Below are 25,454 nucleotides of genomic sequence, written 5' to 3' on the forward strand. Positions count from 1 at the left end.
TTACTCTATAAAAAGCCATTAATATGTCGCCACATGCTACTGTAAAAAATGTAAAGTCCGATCAATATATTCATGATGATTGATCAAGAAAATTGATCGGTTTCCTATATTATTAATGAGCAATAAGTAAAGTTTGTTTTAACGAACTAGTAACGAAGTTACAAGTCTGTTATTGTTATAACAAACAAATTATTTTCTTTCGAATAATAAATTTGTTCCTTAAAATTTAAAACCGTGAATGATATTAAAATACAGGTACAAAAATTAACCACGTTATTCAATTAAACAAGGGAGGCAATGACCACTTCACAATAAGTGAAAGTGGGTGATAAGAAACAACCAGATGCCATGTACAGTTTTGTACTGGCCAATTTTGGATTCTGGGAAATTCCATTCCTCCATTATTTTGTAATTAATACTGGTAGTACAGCGATGGAAAGTATGAGTAATTTTACAGCCGTGTTCAGTCAGTCGATTCTTAAACTTGTTTGTTGCTACTTTGTACAATACATTCGTATGCTTAAATCGAGCTTAAGTCAGTATATTTTCTGCGAGGGAGTCGCAGTGTTTTTTTTATAAGTTTTTACGGCACAGAAGTAATGTCAGACGTTAAGAGAAAGATTTTTTTTGTTTGCGTTTGATTAGAAGTTAATGAGGAATTAGAAAATTACCGATGTGTGTAAAACTTTCTTTTACACTTTTTACTTTCACTTTTACAACGATTTGAAAAAACGGTGATAAGTTAAAGGTAGCTTTGATAGAGAAGATAAGACTATGTGAAAAAAATGATTCAGACGAAACTTTTTTTTGTTGCGTGGTTCAAAGTGGAGACAAGAGAAAATGTCCCGTGAATGGACATTTTGAAAATTCAGCTAGAAAGATTTGCTGAACAGCTAGCAAATGAAGGGTTCATTTGTAGCGATGGTTGGCTGAACTGATTTAAAAACAGACTTCAAATCGTTTTGACAAAGATATTTTTGAGTTAGAATTTTGAGCTTTATCAGCTATTGAGTTATGATATGAAGCACTACCGTTACTACCACTGACTGAGTTGGATGACTGTGAATTAATTTTTCAGATCTCCATTTCATTAAGTTATAAATATTATTGACGATTTTACGTGCTTCATTATAACATTTTTTTTATTCTTAATTACGGATTTTTATTTACCAAGCCAAAATCAAAAAAATTGCTAATAATAAAATACAAAACATACATTTTAGCGTTTAAACCAGAAAAAATTCATAAAAACTACGAAACGTAAGAAAGTGTAAGTATTTATTATATGCCCTTGTAACAGCCCGAACACCCTTACAGGACAGTAAAAATGAAACTAAATTCATTTATTCATGATAATTTATGAAGGAATTGAAGGTTTTCTTGTTCTTGTTCAACATGATTCGAGGTGAATCGGTCCGTAATATTTTGGTTTCAAAAAAGAATTTTATCATTGTTATTTAACCATGTAAAAATACGTTAAGGAAAATAACTTAAGTGAATTTTTTGTAATCCATACCGTAGAAAAAATATTTTTTTTACTCATAACGTGTATATCTATATATATAAAAATGTTAAGTTCGTTTGTGTACGGCTTCAAAAACTCAAAAGGTTCTGCACCGATTAAGCTCAAATTTTAGCTCAAATATAACCCGCATCAAAGATTGTTTTCATCTATTTTTAATAAATCTATTTATCTGTTTTTAATTTGTACAGTTTTAATTTGGAAATGTAAACAAAGGAAAACCAATCAGATCGATGCAAGATGGCCGCTGTCAAACACAACTACCAAATTTCTTTGAATTATATTTAACAGCTAAAACATCTGTATTTTATTAAAAAACAAAAAAACACGGTAAAAAAAAATTTAGCACGATATATAACCCGCATCAAAGATTGTTTTCATCTATTTTTAATAAATCGATCTATCTATTTTTAATTTGCACAGTTTTTTAATAAATAAGAGGCTAATAAATAAGATGGAAATGTAAACAAAGGAAAACCAATCAGATCAATGCAATATGACCGCTGTCAAACACAACGACCAATCACAAAGAGCCCGTATGGCCGTTGCCAATGTAAACAAAATCACAACTGATTAAGTAACAAATTTCTTTGAATTATATTTAACAGCTAAAACATCTGTATTTTATTAAAAAAAAAAGAAAAAACCAAAAGAAAAAAAACAAAAACAAAAAGAAAAGCCACCAAGAAGGATGACTTATAGTAAATAAATTAAAACACCCAACATTCTTATAGCCCAGATAGACTTAAGACTATGCAAACAAAAAAAGTCGAAATAACCAAATACACAGAAAATAATATCCCCACATAATGACCAAAAAATCCTTTGTTAAGTTATTTTTTTACATATATATGACCAAACAATCGTTTTTTGGTCATTTAGCGTTCTTTGCTATGTAAAAGCAAAGAACAAAATTCACAAATAGTAACACTGAAACCACACAACTAAGTATTCGTTTTTTTTTTGTTTTTTCTAACCTCCGAAACCACCGTTATGCATTGCTTCAGATGATGATATGAATGATTTATAGCGTATGAAAATGCCATGCCTGACCGGGATTCCAACTCGGAACCACCGGATTAAAGTCCGAGACGTTACCACTCGCGCCACGGAGGCCGGCAAACATATTCGTTAGGAGCCGAATAAAAACACGACTTACCAATATGGCGTTGTGTGACAAACCAATTTTATACGGACTATAATTACTTTTAAAACGCGAAACCCTTTGCAATGATTGAACATTAGCGTAAACCTCTTCAAAAATTATTCCTTTTGAACTAAGCCGCATTTTGATATTGTTTTTCTATAACACGGCTGGAATTCTTTTCGTTTAATGATAAGAAACGTTGTCGAAGACAATAACCAAATTCTCTTCTAAAGGACATAATACACCGGTAAACTATTTCTAAATAATTCAAATTCGTGTAATTTTTTTTACGAATCGCGTTTTTATCAAAATCTCACCTTTTTCTCAATTGACCTGCGGGGTTTTGTTTTCTTTGGAGACCGTAATTCATTAGTAGATTCATACTCGAGAATCACGTTGTACACTGAAGCAGCACAACTTCTACTTACGTTAGCAGTTTATTAACATCTGAAATCAACGCCGTTTGATTATTCTGTAATTTGTAAGCATTTAAAATGATGTGTTTTTTCGCATGACTTAAGGGCTTTTTTTCGCAGCCCACAAATCTTTATATATAAAAATGTTAAGTTCGTTTGTGTACACTTCAAAAACTCAAAATGTTCTGAACCCATTGAGCTCAAATTTTAGCACTATAAATAACCCGCATCAAAGATTGTTTTTTATCTATTTTTCGCATCAGTCACATTCCCGCGACCGCGAGAAAACAGTTTTTTTAACGGTCAGTTGTGTACCAGTGACCGCGCCATCTGCCGGAAGCGAGGGGAACACTCGCCATACTAGCTAACGACAACCGCATTCACATGTGAAACAATACCTGTTCCCAATTACATTATTTATTAACAAAAAAAACAACAAAAAAACGTATCCACTTGCATCTGATTCAGATTATTATACAATCTGAATTAAATATTCACTTTAATCGTGGTATTTTTGTGTGATCGTGTCGTGATTGAGCTGCGCCTTTCACCAAGCTCTGAATTTATTAGAAAACGACCAACAGTGGGATATATGTATTAATGACGCGTGCAACACTGCACATGCAAACCAAATTCGTGAATTATTCGCAATTATATTGACCGCTTGCTTCCCTTCATCTCCCATAGAGTTATGGGAAAGATAGCGATCGCATATGGCTGAGGATATTTTGCATAGAGTACGCCTAGAAAATACCAATATGACCGTGGAATTTACAGAAGGCATTTACAACGAAGCATTGATAAATATTGAAGACAGGTGCTTAGCTATTGCAAATAAAGTTCTTAGTCAATTGGGAATGCCAGCACCCACCCGAGCTGCGATTGCTTCATTTGATGTGGATTTACGCCGTGAACAGAGTTACAACATTAGCGATCTTCAGTCATATGTCCAATCAAACATTCCCAAATTAACGCGTGAACAGAAAGGCATTTATGATCGCATAATGCAAATGATAAATGAAGGAGTTGAGGGGGGGAGGGGGACCTTCTTCTTGGATGCGCCAGGAGAAACTGGGAAAACATTCCTCATTAGATTGATTTTAGCAACGGTTAGATCAAAAAATGACAATTATCCTGTTGCGGAGTATTAATCAGCCAAAACTCTGGAACGGCACGCGACTTGCAGTTAAGAAATTGATGAATAACGTAGTGGAAGCAACGATTTTAACTGGGCCTTTCAAAGGTGAAGATGTCCTCATTCCTCGAATACCCATAATCCCGACCGATACACCATTTTAATTTAAAAGATTGCAATTCCCAATTCGATTGGCATTTGCAATCACAATCAATAAAGCTCAAGGTCAATCTTTAGAATTGTGTGGATTAGATTTAGATGCGGATTGCTTCTCACATGGGCAACTGTATGTTGCGTGTTCCCGAGTCGGCAAACCAGATAGCCTTTATATCTACGCGGACAGTGGAAAAACAAAAAATATTGTGTATCCACAAGTATTGCAAAATTAAACTTCTATGAAACGTATGCTTTGTTTTGTTTCTCATTTCTCATCCATGCAACCACAGTGTGCCACAGCGAAGCGTGGCGGGTAGAGCTAGTATATATTTATATATATGTGTGTGTGTGTGTGTGTGTGTAGAAAGAGAGAGAGAGTTGTTACTTTTATTTAAATATATAAAATTTGAAAAATCGTTGATTTTGAATCGTTAATTTTGATTTTGGTAGGAAAGGAACGTATTGACAGATAAATTAACTAAATTTTAATAACTCATTAAAATAAAATTATTAAAAAAATTCACAACAATAAAAATCAAATAAAAATAGACTAATTTTGTTGCTGCAGAAACGTTATTAATAAATTCGCATTTCTATAATAAGAGTTACAGATGTCACAAGTAGAACTGCTTTTGTCTTTGCAATGAATTTATGTTGATTTTACAGAGCGTACCTCCCCTCCGATCCGCTAGAAACATTACACAAACAAGTAAAACTCGCGTAGACGGGTAGTGATTTTTCATGCTTTATAAATATAATCGTTTTACGAAGTGCACATATGGGCTTGTGTTAACTCACCTTTCTGCGGTAGTTACATGAATCACGTTTCCATGTATACACTGATATAGGCTCGATGTATTACCCCACTCGTTTGTGTAGATGGGTGGAGTTTGAATCGTAGATCATACATTGATCATTTTATGCGTTCACTTCTGTAGGGAGGAGAAGGAAAGTAAAAATGTACGAAAACACTCTGCGTGACTTTGTACCACAAGGTAAGTAGTGTCATGCCCGTCTTATACACGTAGATTAAACACATTTCACTGTGCAAAGAAATTCAGAGTTAAAATTACACTTAAAGTACCGTAGGCTCGCGTAGACGGGTGAGTGCGTACAACTTACACTTATATGGTGAAATACAGTAACACTTAACAAAGTAGGAACTCACACGTAGGGGCTCGCCTGTCAAATGAGTGTAGATACTAAGTATGTATTAGAAGGAAGGAATGGACGTATCCCTCACAATAATATTAATTTATGTTTTGTTTCAAGAAATAAAATCCAGTAAACGCAAAAATTATTCAAAGAAAATAATAAAATTTAATTTATAACGATAACTTTTAAAATAAATGCTTTTGATTATTATTATTCATAATAAATATGTAAATAAAATAAATCTACAGCAAACTTGAGGTAAAACTTTTTATTTACTAAAAACAATTCCTCTTGAAAAAACACAGGTTGATGTGGGAGTATAATGTTACAGAAAGAGTAGTATACTGTGTATCACAAAGCGCCGCGCGACGCCTGCCTCTCACAGCTAAGCTAGTATTTTCGTTCGGCGCATTGTACAAATAAAAGTATAACTAAAAAAAAAGTATTTGTTATTTTATCCAATTTTTAGTGTTTTTTGAAAGTATATTTTATTTTATTTTTTAAAACCTGGTTTTATATCACATTTTAGTTTTTTTATTTCATTTAAAATATGAATAGGTTTACAAAAAGTATTACCCTATGAAAGAATATCTGTTTAAAAGGAACGAAAAAAGCGAAAAAGTTTATCTTCATTAGTATATTATTTAATCTTCTCAATTTTATCTATATAAATAAAATACAACCTTCGTTTTGTGTGTGTTCCTAATAACTCAAAAACTACTCAACTGATTTCGCTGAAAATTTCACAATTTATTATTATTTGTACCGGGGAGTTAAATATTATTAGTTCTATATATTGAAGACCGTTTAAAAGATACATTGAATATTTAAAAGGGTTAAAATAGAGTAACAATGGAATTTACTTTTTTTGTGATTTCTCGGTAACAAATAAAGATAGCTACTTGATTTTTGGTGTATTAATCTTCTTCGTGTGAATATCTAAAAACCAATTTCTAAATTTTCTAAAATTCGACCTTTAAAGGGGTGAAGAAATGTAAAAATATTTTCTACAATGATAGTATGAAAACGGTTTTCGGGTTTTCTGAATTTCGATTCTCAAGTGGTGCGAGTGTGTATAGCGCGGCAGTTCAACTTACACAGCCACAGCCTCTGTTATTGTATGTGCGATGCGACCGGCTACACCTACTTCTGGTTACTAGGCGAAAAAATAAGAAAATGAGAAATGAAGTACCTTTTAATGGTGTTTGTCGGGTAACGCTAAGAACCAGATAAAATACATTTTTATTCGTATGAAAAATGGATAATCAGCTATAACTAATATTTTTAAGATTGAAGCTGACTATTTTGAAACACGCAATCTTCGGATCATTAAAAATTTGAGGTGCTACACTGACCAAACTGTTGCTGTGAAGAAATTACAATACGCTGATATTTTTTATAACTGATTTACTAAGCCAGTTACCATACAGCGCGGGCGAAGCCGCGATGGGTGCGTTAGTTGTTAATAACTATTGTTTATTTTTGTTTACCTCATGTTTACCCAAATAATATATTGAATTATTGCGCGTAAATATTTATTAAAATAACATCAGTGTATTTTATAATTTCGTTATAAAAACTTAGGAAAGAAGTAAAAAAAATAAAAATCTCTTCAAATTGTTAATTTTCCACATAATGTGGAAAAATGTTCAATCGAGCCATCGTAGAGATTTTCTCCATAAAATAAAAAAAGTAATTAGCGAAACCGGTCTATTAGTTAAACCGGTCTAATAGTAAAGGAAAAAAGAAAAAAAAAACAAACGGATTGAAGTGGTTATTCACCATTATTTGGTTAAACCTCTGTTTATTTGTATCACAATCGTATTGCGAAGTTAGAACTGTTGTTTTTCATTTAGGAAGAGAATCTTCATATCTACCACGATTGGAACGGAACGAATCGCAAGGATGTCGGGGAATATTTTACTATTTTACAGATCCTGGATCTGTAAAATAGTAAAATAAAAAAAATAGTAAAATCCTTTTCTGTTTATCTGGCGGGTATTTAATTTTAGTGGTTGTCATTTTTTATTTATAGTTAAAGATGGACGAAGGTTGGGATTACGTTCCACCAATCTTTTTTAAATCATTTTTAAGAAGAATTTTACTTGAGTAATTCTTTGGGAGATTAGCGAGATATTTACGTCCTTCTCCCAACGCGATTTCCTTTTGCCTGTTTTCTGATGAAGGTCTTTCGGTCTAGCAGGTATACATCTGATGGGGGCTTCGTTTTTGGAGAATTCAATGCGCGCTCCCTTTGCAGAGGGAGGTACCTAACCGGTAACTTAATTGTAAGTGAAGGGATCTAATTGTAAGTGAAGGTCATAAAACTATCTCGGGGTGAACTTTACCGATGCAGATCTCCATCGGGGCATCAGCATCGGTGGCATCTCTGCGGGGCCTGAACTGAAAGCTGTGGTGCGCAATCAGTTTGAGGGCGAGAAGATATCCTCCGTTAAAGCCACTACTGGCTAGGAACGGAGGGGGTGGGAGTTACCTAACTGGTAACTTAATTGTAAGTGAAGGGATCTAATTGTAAGTGAAGGTCATAAAACTATCTCGGGGTGAACTTTACCTATGCAGATCTCCATCGGGGCATCAGCATCGGTGGCATCTCTGCGGGGCCTGAACTGAAAGCTGAGGTGCGCAATCAGTTTGAGGGCGAGAAGATGTCCTCCGTTAAAGCCACTACTGGCTAGGAACGGAGGGGGTGGTGTAGCGACCGGACACGCTACGAGATTGGTGGGATCTTCTCCCCTCGGGGGGGAATCGAGATGTAAGTGAAGGTGATAAGGGATCTAGGTTGTGGAGCATTTATTGTTCTCCATTTTCTTCTTTTTATTCCCACCACGGTTAATTGTAATTTTATTTATCCTGGACCATATTTTTCCAGAATATCAATACCGACTAGATTCTCAGAAACAGTTCAATCCTGTACTGCATAATTCTTAAGAGCGGCGATATTTCATATCACGTTTTTATCATTAAACTACAACTTTTATAAATTTCTGATTGTTATAATACTGAAGTTTTAAAAGTAATTTTGTGATGTTAATGTGTTCACAGAATGAATAGGAATTTTTTTTATATTTTTATTAGTACATATCTTGTAGATATGTACTAATTGCACAATTTTAGAGTAGGATTATCATTGTATTGATATTGATTAGACAAGTATAGTTTATATCAAGCATTACATTGTCATTTTTAATGTACAGTTTAATTTCATATCGGTTTTTTTTTTGTGGAAGCTGTTAAGCGAATCCAAACCGGACGTGCGCAGAACGGATGTTTCTGAATACCATGAATTATTATATCATATGCTTATACATCTGTGTAGGTTTGTTATAGCTACATTTATGTTTGAAAGCAACCCTTTTACATTTGCAGGATTAAATTTCAAACGTTACGATAACCAATAAATAAATTACAGACTATAAAGTATAATATATAAACGTATACTAATTTTTAATTTACTAAGTAATTTTTTATATAATATTTTCACTGATAGTCTTTTAATTATAAAATAATAGTTAGATACATGCTTTAAATGTGTTATTTAAAAAAAAAAATCTAGTTTCTTTCAGTAAGTTTTATTATAGTTATTTTCATAATCAGTATACATTATTCCTAAATCAACATATATAATGCACAACTATACATCAAATTTAAACTTCCGTTTGAGAAAAACGGAAACTTAATCGTTGATTTGTGTATATTTGTTACGTCACGATTTGACAATAGGTTAACAGATTTTAAGCGGGTCGTCTTAAGTGAATGGTTAAATTTATTGTACACCTTATTTATCAAACAAGGTTTTTTTTTTTTTTTAAAGGTGGAATAATTCTAATCGGCCATTGTTGGCCGTAGTCGTATCTATGGCTCTGCTAAGCCTACCGTTATTGAACCATTACATGATAATATTCACCTTCTTTTTGTATTATGAGAAACTGTTCGTTACTAGTGGGAGGGAAAGCGGGATTGAGAAAATGAGTAGGATTATCATTAAAGGGATCATCGTAAAGGGATTTTAATCCCTTTACGGGATTCAATGATTGTGATTGAACCGGGATATCATACTATTCAACTATCTGTAGTAATTAATAACTAAGTCTGGAGTAATTGATGCGACAGCTGCTTCAATCTTGTCTCTCAAGTCGGGTAGGTCATCTGGTAACGGTCGCACATACATTTGATCCTTTATAAAACCCCAAACAAAAAAAATCGTACGGGGTCAGATCGGGTCAACATGAGACCACGGCAAACAAACCTTGTCATCTGGTCCTAGGCGACCAATCCAACTTTCGGGGAGAATTTCATTCAACCAATCACGAAGAGCGTTATGCCAGTGAGGAGACGAATCATCTTGTTGCCGTATAAAGTTCTGCGATTTGTATTACAGTTGTGGAAAGAGTGATAGTTGTAGCATATCGAGACAGTTCATTCAAGACACACTTACTTCCACGAAAAAGAAAGATTTATAAACTTTCCGACGGGATAGCACAAAAAATATTTAGTTTTGGGAAGTCACGTTTACACTGCAATATTTCGTGAGGATTTTCTGATCCCCAGATACGCACATTATGAATGTTTACTTCTCCATTAACATGACATGTTGATTCGTCAATGAATACGATACGATAAAGAAAGCCTTCATCGTCATGGTGCAACATTTCATTTGCGAAGCTAGCACGCTAACCATAATCAGTAAGTAGGCTTTAGTGCTTGTAACAGCTGTAAACGATATGGTCGCAGTTGTAAGCGCTTCCTTAAAACCCTCAACATATAGACGTCATTGGCATTGCTAATTCGCTGCTAGCCTTCTTAACGGACTCTCTTACACGTTCAACATTGTTTTCGGACTTACTCGGTCGTCCTCTACTGATCCGTTTACAAACGCAACCAGTGATTTCAAATTGTTTATACCATCTTCTACCAATGTTTCTGTCACTAGGGGAACACAACATAACGCACATTGAACGGTAATTACTGATTCACACTTTGAAAATTGCAAACACAGAACGCTCTTTGTTCGTGGTGGGGGGTCGCCATCTTTGCTACTAACGCTTACAAGTAGAAGGTACAGGAAACAGTTTATAAGCTTGCGCGCAGCTAAAACTCTTTGAGTTCCTCTTTCATTTCATGTATAATTAATCATTGTACGTGAAACTTAAGAAATACACTCGAACCTCTATATAACATACCTCAATTATACGAAAACCTCGATTTTACAATTATAAAAAAATTACTGCACCTTGAAATTTTTACTGTAGATAAATGCCTCGTTTAGCACAAAATTGCTGTCCAAACAAACAACAGTTTTAGTGCTCTTCGCTAGTTAATGGATTTCAGGAAATTTTTGTAAAGCAAAAATTCCCAACATTCTCTTATAACCCATTAACAATAACATTCTAACAAAATACCAAACACGTGTGCTGCAGTTACTGTCTGCCTATACATTAATGGTAGCGGTATTTCTCGAAATCCATTATCTAACGCATAGCACTAAAATTACTGTGCAAATCTTTATTCGTTTATCTAAACGACACATTTTTCTACACTACGTAGACATAACAAATAAAATTCTTAGAAGACATTCACACATACTCCCTCTTTTGTTCAGTGCATACATACAATACGGCAATAATTTTTCCTGGGATTAATTCAGTTGATCTATGTCTTTGGATTACGTTACTCGCGTTATACACTACTGTACTGTATCTTTAGTGTGTTATATACAATGTCAAAACGGAAGTGCCTTAGTAATTTGGAAAAACTTAGTGTTGTACACGAAGTTGGCAAAGGTGTTGAAATTAAAAGATTTGCGCAAATATTTGGAATCCCACCTAGTTGAATGTCAACAGTTTTAAAATATCGGAACGTGATACTTCAAGAACTAGACCAACGTAAAGAAAATCTATTGAGAAAAGAATAAAAGATAGCACACATGATGATATTGATGAAGCCATTTTAAAATGGATGACAGTATTGCACGAAAAAAGCTTCTGTTATCCGGGAAATTAAAGAAAAAACCTTGGAATTTGGAGCTGCATTAGCACACAAAGACTTCCAGGCCAGTAATAGGTGGTTAGAGAAGTTTAATATTCTATATAACGAAAACCATCATTTAACGAATTTTTCGAGATTCTCATTTTCGTTATATTGAAGTTATACTGTATTACATAGCTTCAAAACTCCGATATTCATTTGAGACACATGTAGTAGCACTAACGAATAATTGAAGTGATACTGATGCATGCTGATTGTGAATGTTATCAGAGTCGGCTTACTATTGTAGTTGATTTCTGCGGAATAATAATTATATTTATTTTTTTCTAAATTAATCGCCTACTATTTCGGAAAAGTAATTCTATATACGAGTATAAGTTTGTGATAAAATAGCATTACTTTAAGGAAAATTGTTAGATTGGATGACATCAAATTGTATACAAAATTGTTTTCGTTTAATGACAAAGAACTTTTAAAATTCTAAAATATGAGTTTTTCCTACGTCGTTCGGAAAGTTCTTGTTTGTCTCAGAGATAGTGTGCAGATAAGACCAAACGACGATGATATTTATCAAATTTCATGGCGTGACGTTAAGTAGCGTGCTGCAAACGTTTAGACGCGTGCGTTTAGTTGCTTCTTTGTGGCAAACGTAAAAGAAAAAATGTTGACATTTTCTAAAAATGGATAAAATTGAAGTTCGAACTGTTGTAAAATACTTTTTTTTTTAATTTTAACAGACATATAAAAACAGCTAGATTCCACTTTAGTGGATTCATTTTCGTTTTGGACGTAAAAAAGTGGGCGGCTTAATTTAAACGTGGTCGTACATCCATTCCAGATGGTTAACGTTCGGGGCGCACAAAAGCCGTTGCGACTGACAAAACAGTTTACAGAAATTCACATTGCCGTATTAAACGATTACCGATTAAAAATAAAGCGAACTTTGGTGGTATCGCAAACATCTCGATGGACCGTAACCACAATATTTTACACGATTTTGTTGGGTATTAAAAAGCATTCCACTTGATGGGTGGTCCATTTGTTAACAGTCGACCAAAACGCGCTTGACTGAACAATTCTCTAGGGTGTTCAGAGTTATTTAAATGCGATTCCTCTGAATTTCTTCGATGTTATATAACAGTACATGAAACATGAATTTACCGTTAGGTTCAAGAGACCAAATAGTGGGTGTGAACAATTGAAAGTGGCCAAAGAAAGCGAAAAGCCATGGTTACGGTTTTTTGGGGATTCTCGTGGTATGGTGTCTCTTTCCAGATAAAGAATTACCTGGAAAGTATTATTACCTTTCACTACTGGACTGATTCAAGGTTGCCAAACTATTCAGGTTACAACGTTTACATATGGTCAAAAAAATTTTTTTTCACCACGATAATGCGCGTGTACATACACGCAGGTTGTTGCTGCAAATTTAGTCATATTAAAAGAAACTAATATAGCTTAACACTCTTAGCGCCACGCCTAAATCAGTAAAACTTCACCCCAGGCCAGACATTTTTTATTTATCAAACAAGATCATTACGTGTGCATCAAAATTATACACGTGGCCGTTTTGACATTGCTAAAAATGTATCAGATTGATACACATGGCGCTAAGAGTGTTAATATTACATTAAATATTAAAAAGATATTACCAATTAATTATTTATGTAATAACGAGAATAAATATTACGTATGCAATTTTTTTTTTTTTTAAATTAAGTTATTCGAGAATATTTACTTAAAAAGTTACTAAATATTACATAAAAGCAATGTTTAAGAATTTACTGATTTTTTCGTATAAGTTTTTCAGCGAATTTCCAAAGAATTTGTAGAAATCGCTACTGCGCCCGGTCAGATTTTCTACCAGTGTGTCGGGGGAGAGGGTCCAACTTTTCTTTACGTTTTGGAGTCTTCTGAACGCGATTCTGCATTATTTATGAATAATTTAGAAGTATGTATAAATTTTTTTTCGTCCGCTGTACCAAATGCACATCTTAACCAATTTTGACGAAACTTTATGTGATGTTGTAAACCTGTTGGGAATACGCCCTATTGATTTTCAAGCGAATCAGTTTACAGGAATCAGAATTAAAACCAAAAACGGAGTTTTTGGATACATTTTCAGTTTTTTCGCTCTACTGAGCGCAATTTTTCGATGAAACTTTGTAGGATGATGTAAATCTAGTAGAAATAGAACCCTATTGATTTTAGTTGAACCCAATTAAAGATTAATTAAATGCAAAATACTTGGTTTTTGGGTATATTTTCAAGGTTGTATGTTAAAATTTGAAGAGTGACACGTTAGAAAGCCAAGATTAGATTTTTGGGAGCACCACTAGGTGCAAGCTGGTTTCCCAATGGTCCCAAAACATCAGGTTTTAGTCCAAAGAAGATTTGGAACTACACTGAATGCAATGTTATTTTAGAAATCATTATATTAGTGCAATATTGTTTCTTTGTTAACTAAAACCAGAAATCCTCCCTTCTGACGCACTACTGCGACAGTTTTTTTATCACTAGACTTACTGGTATATAAACCTGTTTGTAACATGTATAATCTTAAAGAAAAGTAAAGATGACAGCGATTTGTAGGGATATATTTGATTTAAAAAAGATTTAAAAGAATCTTAAATGTGCAAGACATTAAAAAAATAATACCTTATAAAAGTTCTCATTAAAAGGATTTCATTGATAATACATTTTATAAAACCGATTAACTGTTTCTCATATAATTAATTAATGTTATTAGAAATGTTGAGTTTAGGTTAAAAGCTGTAGTTGGCTTTCGTGGCGCAAGTGGTAGCGTCTTGTTCTTTCATCCGGAGACCTCGGGTTTGAATCCCGGTCAGGCATGACATTACATAGCAAGGTGTAGTACTTATAAAAAATTCGTCTCGATACCATTTAGGATTTTCCATATTAAAATCGTGCTTTGGTATCTTCTGATAAAATTATAAACCGACTTCGATGCGATTATTTTAAACGATTGGCTGCGTTAAATAGTATTTAAAATCCGCTATCTCGCTTTCCCTAATTTAAATAATTATTATTTTGAGGCATCACTTGTTACATTTCTATCTTCTTTTTTTGTTATTGTAACATATTGTTTAAAAATTATTACCTATCATGATATTTAATTTTAAATCGAAAGAAGAATACTAATAAATTCAATGAGTTTTAGCGTTATGGAAACTAGAAAATGAATTTTGAATATTATTCTTTTTCAAGTGATTTGACCTTTTGTTAACCATAAGTTATTACGTAATCTCCCCAAAATTTTTCTCCCTTTTTTTTCTATAGATAATCGTACTTTACAAGGTCAGATTTATAGTCTTACTCGTAATTTATTGTTTTAAAGTAATAATATCCAAAAATAAATATCTTATTTAATCGATAAAGAAATCTATTTATCGATTAGTTGATTTATAAAATCATATAAATCAGATAGAAAAATGTATTATATGAATGCATCAAGAGAAACCATGATAAAATTTTAATTAAAAAATACACAATTAATTATAGTATAAAATAATATGGTTAATATTTTAAAATGTAATAATGTTAAATAATATTTATGTAAAGATATAAAATCCCTGCTAAATATATATTAATATAATAAATTGCAATTTAGAAGGCGTTAATGAGAATTATTTCAGCACATGTTTATGTACATGTTAAAACAGAGCTAAAGAAAATTCATGGTTTTTATGATGGTTTTTTTTTAAATTATTATATAGATATATTTTTTTTATAAATTTATCAACATGTTTTTACAAAAAAACTTTTTAATTCTTGTTTAAATAAATCCAGAGAAGATGTTTTATGTAAAACGGCTGTTTTAAATGGATGTTTTAGAGCTATAATAAGACTTTATTTAAAGCTGAAATATACGTATTGTGTTGATTTATATGAAAAATACGTAAAAAAATTGTGTTGCCTAGTTTGACAAATGAGGATATTGTTTTTTTTTTTTTTGTTTTTTAATATTGCGCGACAACTGTTTTTAGTAAAGTTTGTACATTTACATGTATGAGTAAAATAAAAAATTTAATTTGGTAAATGTCGTCGACATGAATCGAATTTATGATTAAAAAAAAAAAAATTATATGATAGGCTTTTTTTAATTTTTTAAAAAAACTTGTTTTAACTTTTAAGGGAACCTCAAAAGATATATTTCAGATGAAAATAGACGAATTTAATTTTATTAAAATTCTTTTAAGTGAAACAATGTGGTTTGATTTTGTTACAAATAAAATCGATTTGATATTCCGGTGAAAGTTTGTGTTTTATCTACGAAGCACAAGTAGTGAATCATTTTTTTTGCACAATTTTCGTAGAATTTTCTAGTCCTTTTAAATAAATAGTCATTGGATGAGTAGATACAATTTTGTTATCTGCAAACTGATAATAGTTCGAGATTTTATGTTTAAAAATGATTAAGGGATCGAGCATATTTCTCTTTGTTCTCCATCAGAATAAACGGTTGTATGATTTAAGAAAACGTTGTATTACGTGTTAATCTACTCGTCTCCTGAATATATAAGAATAAGTAAATATAGAGAGAGAAACCGTGAGGCTTCGTCTCTAAATAAATTAATATTTATTTTTATTTTCAGGTTGGAGGAGCGTTTTAACGAAAAAAAGAAATTACATTTTAACTTTCCACAGCTGTAATATAAAAAAGAAATACGGTAATAAAAAAATTGAATAAAACAAGTTTCCTTTTTTTATAAAAAAAAAATCAGCTAAAATAAAATAAGGTTTTAAAAAATAAAAACCATATTATCAAAAGATTTATTTTTTCGAATTTTGTCAAACAAGTTTGCTTTTATTCAGACAAACGAAGCTTAGTCGTAAGTTATAAAAAAAGTAAACAGCTTTATTAGAAAGAATTTTAATTTGTGCAGTTGAATTAATTGTTAACCCTAGTCCTGCGAAGAAAATTAATAGCTTTTCTAATTGTTGATATTTAGCCCTTATTTATTTTAAAAAGTTAATTAATTTTAAGTAATTAAGTAAAAGTATGCGTTTATAAAAGTCTTAATTTGTACGATTTCAAAGGGGGAAAAGTTCAATTTATCATCTTAAATTAGCTTTTTAGATTAATCTTGTTTATTAATTAATTTTTAATTTTTTTTTATACCGTATTAAAATCTCCTAAAAAAAATAAGATTATTCAGTACTGATTAGTCTCATGCTAACTTCCCATCTATAACATACCAGTTATGTTATCTGTATTAATCGATGTATATAAATAAGAGGTAGAGAAGTAGCATATCTGTGTTTTATTCGGAAGATTCTGGGTTCGAATCCCGTTCAGCCTTGGCATTTTTTAGAAGCTAAATATTTAACTTTCATAAAAAAAAAACTAACTATAACTGGGCATAAGCATATAATTATTACACGAATAAATAATATAAATAAATAACTAAAATCAACTTTTTTAAATAAATGTATTTTATAAATATACTGGAATCCCTGTCGCGACTTCACCCACTCTATATGGTTACTTGCGTTTCCTGTCACGGTCAATTTTTATTTTTATTTTATGTTTTTTAGTCAAGTAACCGGAAACAGGTGCAGCCAGTCGCGTCGCACGTACAGTAACATTGGTAGTGGCTGTGTTGGTTGGCCACCGCGCTGTATACCATTGCACCCCTTAAATAAATCGAAATTAAAAAAAATCACTAAATGGTTTTTTTAGATATTCATTTGAAAATTATTTTCCTGTACAAATCTACTGAATATCTTGTTTAGTATATTCGGAAATGGGGAAAAATCTACAATCATTTTTCAAAATATTTTTACCTTTCTTCACCCATTTCAAGGGTGAGAATCTAGAAACTGATTTTTAAATATTGACAAAAAATCAAGTTGATATCTTAATTTGATACTGAGAATTTCAAAAAGTAGTAGCCGGGTTTCAAACAAAATTCAAAGATCCGTTTTCCTTTTTAAACTCGAAATTTCAAAAAACCCTTTCGTAATGTGCACTTACATCGTAAGAAGAACGTTATACAAATTTTTATCAATTTATCTTCAATAGTTTTTGCTGGGCATTGATTATGAATGACTCATGACATGTTATTTTATATATAGTGTCCTTAAAAGGTGAGGCCAAACTCTAGGAAGTAGATCCTACTTAACATACTGAAGAAAAAAGTTTCCAGTGAACATAGGTTTTCCTGTCTGTCCGCTGTTTTGTGTCTTTTAAGAAAAAAATTATTTTTAAGAACGATTGGAGATAACGAAATAAAACTAACATTTTTTAATACGAAAAAAAAATAACGATACTCTTCGTTGACATATCTCAAAATGGCGGTCTTTTCAATTTTAAATATATTAGGAATTATTAGATTTATTTAAGTGTGTTATATTTTTCTGTGAACAAAACGACACCGTAATAGTAAAAATCCGATGACCAACAACTCGGTTAATGCAAAACGTAGGCCTTAACTGATATGCGGTCATCTTCTTTTTATTATCGAGATTCTCTTGATAACTAAATCAAATTTTCTGATTAAAATTGCTAAAAATTCAATATCATGGATATTTAATAATAATTATTTTAAGAGCACGTGAAATTTTGTTTGTTTTCTGATGAGAATCACAACAAATGTTCAATGTGACCTCTATTCATTCTAACACAACAATCTACACGTTTAGTGACTGATGTACACGTTCAAAAAATCCTGGCTACTCCCTGATTTTTTGAAAAGAGTGGACAATTCTAACCTGTAACTGATGAAAATCGACAGTTGTTGAGTAAACAAGAGACTTCACATCTCATAGATAATAGTAGTCTAACGTATTCAGATCTGGGGAGCGTGCAGGCCAACTAATGAGAACGCCCCGGTCAATCTATCTTCCTTGAAAACGATCAGTTAATTTTTCTCTGACGCCAATTGCAAAACGGGCAGGCGCACTATCATGCATGAACCACATGTTCATTGTGCTTTGCAAAGGAATGTCCTCTAGAGGTTCAGGTAGGTCATTTGTTATGAATTCCAAATATGAGTCGCCTGTCAATGTGTGTGGCAAAAATAAAGGCCCGAAAAAAAAGGCCCGCAAAAAGAAAGCATGTAGGTTGCTCCCCAAACATTCAGAGAAAACCTGTGTTGATTTCGTGTTTGAAATACTGCACGAGAAGTTTCCTCACATCAAACATATAGGTTGTGGAAGTTGTTTATACCATCCTTAGTGAAAGACGCCTCGTCTTTAAAAAGAATGTTAGATATCTACTCCGGCTTACGGGCACACTTGTTAATTCCTACTGAATGCAATACTTGATCGGTTATCACCTGGTAGAAGAGCTTGTACCCGTTGCAAATGGTACGAATACAATAATTGCGAGTGTAAAATGTTCCATACTGTATTAAGAGATAATGTTTTCTTGGATAGCAACTCTTCTACACGATAATTTTTGATCCTGAGCAAACTTGTTGAAAACCGTTTCTTCTACCTGCGGCATTGAAACTGTTTTAGGTCTACCGTTACCAACTATGACGGCTTTAAATGTCCCAGTTTCACTTAAACGTGTATGAAGACGTGAAAATAATTTTCTATCTGGCTGACGGTGGTTCGGATACTTTCCTTGGTAAAGCCTTTTTGCCTTCCTCGCATTGCCATTGGCAAAACCGTATATAAAATGCATATCAGCGAGTTCATTCTTTGTATAATTTTGACTCATTTTAAGTGACAATTAATATGATTAATGACAATTTTCAATAAAAAACAAAGATTTTCAAAATTCAGAGCACAGATATCACAATTCAATGGAAGAAATAAAACAAGAAACCGTTTTTTTACAGGTGAAGAAAAAAATGTAAGTAAAAAAAACCGGTGAAATAAATAAAATAAGACCGTAGTTCCCGTGGAGGATCTCTCTGGGGGTTCCCCATTAAAGGCAAGGCATCAAGACCGGAGTCCCGATGGGGAGTTCCCTTTTGGGAACTCTTCACTTTCCCGACTACCTGGTCGGACCTCGCCCAGGTAGGAAGGACGCCCTTGCGTCCTTCCGAGGTATTTTGAGGCGACGGTACCCCCCGTTGCTGAGTTTATGTTTAGTTGCGGATCCGGCTCTGGGGGACGGGGAAACAGAAGGTGACAAAAAGGTAAAAGAAAGAAAAACCAGCTGTTTCAGTTGCAATTTTCACAGAATACTTATTTATATATCCTTCTTGATAATTAAAATTTGTTTGAATATCTAGTTTATATATTTTTTATTATTTAATTTTCAAAATTTATTTGAATAAACTACATATTTGATTTTCCACATTTTTTTTTTTTACTATGAATTGTTTCTAGGAAAGTTCTTATAATAATTATTAAATTTCCATAATGTTGAAGTTTTTGCAATTTTAATCAGAAAATTTGATTTTTTTTTCTTTACTCCGGAACTTTAATTTAGTTATCAAGGGAGTTACGATAATAAAAAAACAAGATGGCCGCCATATCGGTTGAGGGCTACGTTTATCAATAACTCTGTTCTTTGTCGTCGGATCTTTACTGTTAAGGTGTCGTTTTACTCACAAAAAAAAACCATGCTTCATAATTTTCGTAACACAACACAATTTGGTAAATCTTATAATTCCTATCTTATTTAAGATTGAAAAATTGAAACGACCGCCATTTTGAAATTTGTCAACGAAGAGTATCGTTATTTTTTTCCTATTAAAAAATGTTACTTTAAAATAAAGTTCCAAATTTTATTGCGTTATCGTCAAGCGTTCTTGAAAAATTTTTTTTTTCTTAAAAAAAAACAGAAAATGGCGGAGAGAGGAAAATTTTTGAAATATGTTCACTGGATATTTTTCCTTCAGCATGGTAAGTAGAATCACTTCCTAAAGTTTGGCTTCACCTTTTAAGGACACCCGGTATATTGATTTTTATCTCAATTATTTACCTGCAATTTATTATGTCCGCAATATTGTCGGTAATTATGTCAATTACAGGTTTAAGTAAGATATTTCACGTACTTAAATTTCTTAGTGATTTTTTTTTACTATTTTATGTAGAACAACCGGTTTCAACTGTATCGGTAACTGTCTTGGAATCAAATGTTATTGTTTTTTAAACCGCTTTAATTCTCTCTAACCCACGAAAAGAAAATTGAAATTTTCCCTACGTGCTGAAAAATCTGAAAAAATATTTCGTTTTTTCAAAGGATAACTTTTTTCGTTTTACATGGTGTCAAAAATCATACTTGTTTAATGTACAAAAATTAACTCTTTTTCGTTAATTAATGATTTTAAAATATCCAAATAATTATTTAAAATATATTATAGATGAAATAACTTAGAAAATAATTTACGTAATACTAAAAATAGATCTCGTATTTTTATGTGCATAGAGTAGTTCGAGGAAAATCCAACGTGTAACCCATTCACTTTAAACGACGTATTGAATACAAGAACATTTGAATCGGTTCATAAATTGTAAATAAAATTTTACATGTCACGATAGTGACTGATGTCTTTACTTTATAAATATAAATCCAGTAAGTCATAAGAACTACTTCTCTGCTTTATTTCAGGTTAATAATTTAAGACTCTTATTCATGGCAGTCTGGTACATTTATAACACAGGCAATCTGATCGATATCTTTATTTAGAAATAAACTTCTAAAAAGCGATGGTGCTTACCGATTAACCCACATTTAATTTTAATTATTTTATTTGTTTAATTTAAGAGAAATGACTGGGAAAATAAAAGAAAAACATTTTCCATGTAACATAAAGATAAATTCTATTTTTGTTAACGGTTAAGTATTGAGCATACATAAAGACCATCGTATTTTATAACCAGTATTACGATTAGTCATTTTGTTAATATTACCTTATCATTAATATTCCATGATGTCAATGAGAATAAAAGAGACATTGCTGTCATTGTTACCCTCCTGTCAATGTCAAACTATATTAATCACATTACAAAACCTATTCTCTTTATTTAAAGGAAAAAAATTTTAAATATGCAGGTTATTGGGTTATATTTTTTTATTAGGTTAAACTATTACGTATTAAGATTTATTTTCTTTTTATTTCTTTCTTAATAGTCGATATTATTTAATGATAACAATAACCTTGTTGAACATACAACAACTTGAACCTATATACAACTTGTAACTCACAACATAAAATTTTTAACTCGGCAAGTTCTGTGTGTTGATTTATTTATACGAGTATATATGTATGCATCGATGTTCGCTTAAAAAGAAACTGCTGGGCCAATTTGAATAATTATTTTCTGATTGAATTATTTTATCAATGGTTTTATTTAAATTTGAGTGTGGTTTTAGCCGTAAATTTATCCTGATAATTCTTCCATTATTGGATGAGCAGTAAAGTTTTATCAGAGATCGTGTCATATTTTAAAGCGTAATTTTTTTGTATAATTATATTTTTGTTCGTCTAATATCACGTGATTAATAAGTTATGACAGTTTATGGGAATTAAAAAACTAAGTTACTTTACCGTATTTTTATAAATAATTATTAATTTTATAAAGAAAATGATCAGTTTTATGAAAAATATAAAATACGTTGTACATTTTTTTATCTTTTTTTTTTTAGAGGTGGTTTATTGATTTAGGGATGTTACCAACTAATTTTTTATGCTTTAAATCGCATATGTTGGGTAAATAAAATTTTTAAAGTTATCAATTCTTTGATAAGTATTATCCTTCGTAACAAAAACTGATTGATTTAAGTCCAAGTAGCTTATTCTTATATGTTGCGAATAATAATAATAATAAAACAAAATTTTGAAATGGTTTTTTTTTTGTTTCTAATATTACATTTTAAATTGTCATTGTAGAATTTAGTTGTATTTTAAAATTAATATAAATGCAATTTTAAATTATAAAAAAAATTGTTTCCAAATATTTCTTTTTTTAAATTGAAAATGCTCTTTTTCAACTATGGGTTATTTCTTCAACTATTGGCGTGAATCGGGTTCTTAGATAAACTTATACAACTGATTTTAAAAACTGTTTATTATGCTAAATTTTGAAAGAAAATTAATTTATTTGGTACGGCTGTTATTAGGTCTTCAGGAGTATTCAGAAATAAACCATGACGGCTCCACTGTAAGTTGTGACCGCAGTGGAACGAACAAAACCAACCTTTTTTTACATAATTCGGTTATATTATTAGTGATTATTTCAGTTTTCATTTTTTAAAAAAAAGATTGATTTCTTTTGTATTATGATACTTTTTAATCTACATCATGGTAAACTAACTATTTGCATCTTAATGAATCAGATAAAGAAGATTAAAAGCACACTTAAAAAATTATACGTATATCAATGTATTCGCAGAGTGTATGAAGAAATGGAGAAACTTTCAGGACATCTTCTACTGGTAAAAATAATGAAAAAAGTTTATATAAACATAGGTCTGGAAACGCTTTGATTTCGAGTTACAGCTAGCGAAATATTTCACCCGGATTTCGGCCTTTCTAATAAAAAGAAGCCCTACTGTCAATTTTTTAATCTAAATTAAGGAGTAAATTTGGTTGTTTCTTATGTAATTTAAGCTGGGAAATAGGATAAAACAAGTCCCAGAACTGTAACTCTAGTAGTTTTTAAGATATCCGATGCAAAATATTTTGTCGAAAACCATTTTTTTTAGGTTTGTAGTACAGTAGCATTGTTAAATGAATAATAGATGCAGAAGATTTAGTAACAAAATTTTGTAGAGAATTTAATTCTGAGAAAATTAATGTAAATACAGGCAATAAAAAGTAAATAAAAACTTTTTAAAATGGTTTTTTTATTGAAGTAAAACAGACGAAAAATAGAAAGTCGTATACATTCTAAAGTCGTACATTCTACATCTAATAAAGATAATTTTTAAAAAACAAAAACGTTAATCACTGAAAATAATTTTAAAAAATACAAAATTTATAAAAAAATATTACATAAAAAACTACAATGAATGTATGTTATTTTTTAAATATTAAAAAAAAAATATTATTAGTAGGTTGTCAATACTAACAGTTGCTCAACAATGAAAATTGCGTACTTCATTGAAATCTTTTGTAAATTATCATACAGATTAAAGGAAGTGTAGTATTATCACATAGTAGTGTAAAAATGCCAATTTTGTAACGAGGAATATGACGATATAATTTTTGTTTATGGATTTTGTAACTGAAATTCTGAAGCTTCTTGACATGAATATCAGGAGAGATTTTCTGGAAGGGGGTTTCCAAATACAAAAAAAAAAAACGTTTTTCCGGTATATGTGCATTTACTTACGGAAGAGTCATTTCCAACGTGTTCGTTTTCTATTGAACGCCAAGTAAATCATCTTGTTAATGATTTAACAAACGTCGTGTGATTCGGCATATTCAGCGTAGCCCACGCATTAATACAAAGCGAATTTCATATCTTATTGGTTTGTCAAAAAACAAAGTGTAGCGCATTCTACGGAAAAAAATCGCCAGAGAGTGTGAAAATTTGCGATCAACATATCTGTTGATCACCCCCAGCGATTTAATTTATGTCCTCGGCTTCTAGACCACGGTAATAAGGTAAATTCAATTTTATTTCCTGAAAGTCGCTTCTACTAGAAATGAAGTCTTCAGTTCTAAATACAATCTGTATTGCTGCTTAATATATCAGCTGTTTTCTGCTTTGATTTTAATCCGATTTAGTGGTAAACAAGCAGAGTTTAATATTTGAAAGTACGCGAATAGGTAAATAAGTTTCTATACATTACGTCGGTCTCCGTGGTGCGAGTGGTAGCGTCTCGGCCTTTCATCCGGAGATCCCGGGTTCGAATCTCGGTCAGGCATGGCATTTTCATACGCTACAATAATTGTCATTATCTCATCCTCTGAAGTAGTACCTAACGGTGGTTCCGGAGGTTAAAAAAAAAGAAAAAGGTTTTTGTATTACACTGTTATTTTTTTCTTAATTATGTCGGATTCTGAGAAAGAAATGTTTTTAACATCGTTCGATATTAAAGAGAAGGTAGAACCTTATGACTAATAACCTATTGCCACAGAAATGTACTGTTTAATGTATTATTTGAAAAATTAAAAAAAAGACTTCCGTAAACAATGGATTCTATCATTAATTTAAGTCAATAATTCCAATATTTTCTCGGCCGTAGAAAAAATACGGTATCCAGCTTTCTACAATGGTCATTAACGTTCTTGCGAGGTTTATGACACTCACCAGAACTCGTGTCGTAGTAACCTACTTCGCACTCGTGCATTAATGGCTATCATTCATTATAGGCTCGTTGCGTAATGTACTATTAAAAAATATGTACATTATTAAAAATATATCTCATTATTAAAAATATTTTTCCATGTGAAAGTTATAAAATTTAAAATAATTTCACTAAAATTTAAAAAAAAAAACAATTTTTCAGCTCATCATATATTTTTTTTATTTTTTATATCCATGTCAAAAAAGGGTTAGTAAGGTGCGTTAACAATTGTTTTTTTTTTTTTGTTTAAGTTTTAGCACAGTTTTTTTTTTTATTTGTAAGTCGGTTTTATTTATTTTTTTAATTTAATTTTATCATATCAATATTTTTAAAACGCTTCTCGTATAAAAATGTTGTTTCCAAGAAAAAAAGACTCGAGATACTGGAGTCATAATAAAAATAAGAAGTGGTGTGTATAGATAAGATGTAATGAGTTCTAACTAATGTGAGTTAAGGCTCTTTGTAATGCAGGAATATTTATTCTTTTTTTTTTACCCTAAGTTTTCATCTAATCTTTCTAGGAAATTTTTGTAAGAAACTTCTTTGATTATCAAAATAGTTAGTTTCTTGAAAAAAAAACGCGTAGATTACAAGTCGAACCCCTGCTTTTATGGAAAACCTTAAAAATAATTATGTCATTTATTAAAAATAATATAACTATTAGAAAAAAATTATAATAAATTTTAAATGAACTT

At 31.4% G+C, this 25,454-nt stretch overlaps 1 protein-coding gene and 1 long non-coding RNA gene across 3 annotated transcripts in view; one reads left to right on the plus strand and one right to left on the minus strand.

Annotated features, from left to right (window-relative positions):
- Positions 1 to 16,229, plus strand: part of LOC142329694 (uncharacterized) — a 110,898-nt gene extending 94,669 nt beyond the window's left edge. Inside the window, exon 3 of the long non-coding RNA XR_012757566.1 lies at positions 16,154 to 16,229. This is a non-coding gene — a long non-coding RNA (uncharacterized LOC142329694). The remainder of the gene's footprint in view (positions 1 to 16,153) is intronic.
- Positions 1 to 25,454, minus strand: part of LOC142329714 (uncharacterized) — a 246,437-nt gene that overhangs the window by 205,157 nt on the left and 15,826 nt on the right. The gene's annotated exons all lie outside the window — the stretch shown is intronic.

Source organism: Lycorma delicatula, chromosome 9 (assembly GCF_047948215.1).
Source record: "Lycorma delicatula isolate Av1 chromosome 9, ASM4794821v1, whole genome shotgun sequence".
In the NCBI taxonomy this organism is placed as follows: Eukaryota; Metazoa; Arthropoda; class Insecta; order Hemiptera; family Fulgoridae; genus Lycorma; species Lycorma delicatula.